Source organism: Amblyomma americanum, chromosome 2 (genome assembly GCF_052857255.1).
Source record: "Amblyomma americanum isolate KBUSLIRL-KWMA chromosome 2, ASM5285725v1, whole genome shotgun sequence".
NCBI classification, from domain to species: Eukaryota; Metazoa; Arthropoda; class Arachnida; order Ixodida; family Ixodidae; genus Amblyomma; species Amblyomma americanum.
The window spans coordinates 233054099-233057209 of NC_135498.1; the positions used below are offsets into that span (position 1 = coordinate 233054099).

The 3111-nt window shown below is 45.4% G+C and overlaps 1 pseudogene; it reads right to left on the reverse strand.

The window, feature by feature from the left end:
• Positions 1 to 1145: 1145 nt before the first annotated feature.
• On the reverse strand, positions 1146 to 1685 carry LOC144120401 (uncharacterized; annotated as a pseudogene).
• Between the last annotated feature and the right edge of the window lie 1426 nt (positions 1686 to 3111).

Consider the following 3111-nt stretch of genomic DNA (forward strand, 5'->3'; position numbering starts at 1 on the left):
GCCAAAAATCACACAAGAAAAAGAAAAATTACATGATAACTGAATCTAAAAAGTTAAACTATGAGGCAAAAAGAGAAAAAGAAGGAGTACTGAGGCAACTACAGCCAAATTTCTTTATGTGGAAAGCCTTCAGGCTAACATGCGCAGTCTTATCTATGCTCTTGCCAAAAATCTTCGTCTCATTCATACGCGCCTCGCACCCGTCGCAGCTTATTACGTGCGCAACCAAATGTGCGTACTTATCTTTTAAGTTTGACAAATTTCTGGCATGGTCGCCCAAACGCTCGTTGATGCAGCGGCCAGTCTGGCCGACATAAAACTTACCACAAGTTAAGGGGATAACGAAGACCAATCCTACTGAACACTTGATAAACAGAGTGTCGTGCTTTATCTGACATCCCCGCTTCCTAGAGTTGCAGATTCGAAGGCACAACTTTTCCAGCTTGTTAGGAGCCGAGAAAACGACACTCACGCCATACCTATTGGCCACTTTCCTCAAGTTGTTCGAGGTCTCGTGTACATAAGGCACAACTAGCGGCTTCTGGGTCCTGGAACGAACTTTCCGGTATTTCTTCGGGTTCCGTGCTTAAGTTTTTGAAGGAGGGTCCCGCGCAAACAGCAACCAACAAAAAGCAGGGGAACCCAGCCGCCGAAAGTCGGCTCATCTGATTGTGAAAGCTATCTTGCAACTGGTGCGGGCACGATTTTTTGAGAGAAGACTCAAGGCAATGCGATGCTATTGCTATTTGTAGTCTTGGAATGCTTACAATCATAAGGTCATGCTGGGCTATTACCCGCGTGCAAGAAAAGATCTTTTACCTTATGATCTTTTACCTTACAAACTGCAAACAAATCGGTTGCAGACACTGTCTCCTCAACTTTGTGCACGACCTTTGTTTTGCATATTTCGCTACATGACCTGGCTTTGAGCATTTGAAGCACGTACTTTTGAGAAAAGGGCAACTCACTGGCGCGTCCAGTGCGCCGCATCTATGACAGGTGCGAACCTTGCTTTTCCCACGTTTCTTCCATGCGCTGTTTTGGGGTGTCCACTGCTCGTTGCTAGCGGTTTTGTCCTTCGTTGCGTATCACTTTCCTGGTGTGGTGTGTTCCCGATGCCAGTAAACGTTGGCAGGATGGGCGGTTCACCCTTCCGGCAGCGTTTCTCGGGTGTCTTTCTGGGCAGTTTCCAAGGCGTTGGCGATTTTGCAGACTCGCTCTCAAGTGACTTCGTTGTCCGACAGGGCAAGAAGATGGCGTCGAACTGAATCATTTCTGATTCCAGGAATGGGTCGACCCCGGCACGCTTCTTCCAAAAAACTTCCGAACGAACACGTTGCTGCGAGTCTTCTCAGCTCGACGATGAACTGTTGCAGGCTCTCGTTCGCCTCTTGCTTTCGCTGATAAAAGTGATAACGCTCAGTAACCACATACCGTTTTGGAGCGTAGTGCTTTCGGTTAGCTTCTGTCGCTTTTTCGTACTTGGCTTCCGTGGGTTTCTTCGGCAGCAGCAGGCTACGCAGAGTCACGCAAGCTTTTTCACTTAGGATTGTTAAAAAGAATTGCAACTTCTTACTTGCGTCAATTCCGTTGGCGGTTGCATACAGGTCGAACCTCTCCACGTAGACGTCGATATTGCTTGAGTCAGGGCAAAACGCGGCCAGAGATCCCAGGATGGTGGTCATCATTGATGTCCTCGACTGCCGCGCGTCGTCGTCGTTTCTCCAGGCTCGGTCATTGCCTCAGCCCGAACGATCCCATCCTCGTCGCCATGTTGACCGTTGACGCCGTGAAGTCAAGTATTTTTTCGAACAGCATTCAGGGGCTTCGCCTTATAAAGGAAGCCTGGGTGCAACCGAGGCATGCCATTGGTTAGCGATACAATAGCACACGTGCACACTAACCGCGTACACTGTAAAAAACTCCATACCTATAACGTAGGCTATGCACGTTTTAAAAAAGAACCATTTCTTCTTTGAATCAAACGTAGGGAATGACCGTACTTCAGTCCAGTATTGAAGGGAACGTCCTTGTTCCTCCGTAGTCGTTGCAGAGAAAAATCCTAAACATTCAATTTTTGGGATCAGAACTTTACACGACAGGACAGTTGACCCCATGGACGTTGTGTGCCACCAAACGCACTAATAACTTGCTTATAGGCAGCAAAAACAGAAGATGATTATGATGTGACGCCACTTTTACACGATGCACCATTGGCCCATGGACTATAGGCGTGACATGATCTCCTATTTCTGATCTGTCTTGTTTACTCTTAGCCAAAAATGTCCGCAAACTAGCAGGGCGAATGACGGTGAGCATGTCTAATGAGATTAACACCATGTGCAAAGCTGAAGATCTTAGGAAGGGTGATAACGCATTACGTTGCTTCAAGGTTTAGTGATGGGTACAAATTGTGAGCAACGTTAAATAACAAAGGCCTTATTTGCTATAATGTTAAAAGCTGACTTCATCAAAAAATGTTTTCGCTACGTTGCTAGCCACATCAGAGAGTAACGTTTAATAAAAATGTTACTGCAACACTTGCTTTTCTGTGAGAAATGCTGCGTAATTAGGTCAGCTGTTAGAAAACATTTATACACAGACAATGGTTAAAAACTTCTCCAAAGTGAAATTGAACACCAACTGAAAGTGCATTGCAAACATGATGAAAGTGCACAAGTTGAAAGCCGAATTTCCATCTGCCCTTTGGTAAGGAAACGAACCACTGAAAAAATCAAAAGCATGGGCAAACAAATCTGTGAACGAATTGCAATGTAGCAGTTACATCTTTGCTACACAACCATCAATCAAAAACGCTAACTCCTTCATGGGTAACAAAAGCACACACACAACAAAATATTGCTCATTGCAATGTTTAATTTATTAGGTACCTATTGCCGCCTATTCATGCCTGCTCTTCCTGCAGATAAATGAAACGCCGCCAAAAAGCAGCGAGCAGCTTTAATTGCTGGAGTGACAAGGAGGATGAGCACCATCGATGCTGTTTCCCCATCCTGAGTAGGAAATAATAGCAGTTTTTTCTGGAAATACTCTGGGAGCACGAAGTTTAGATCCATCTTTTACTTAGATTGCACTGACGCGATTGTGTAC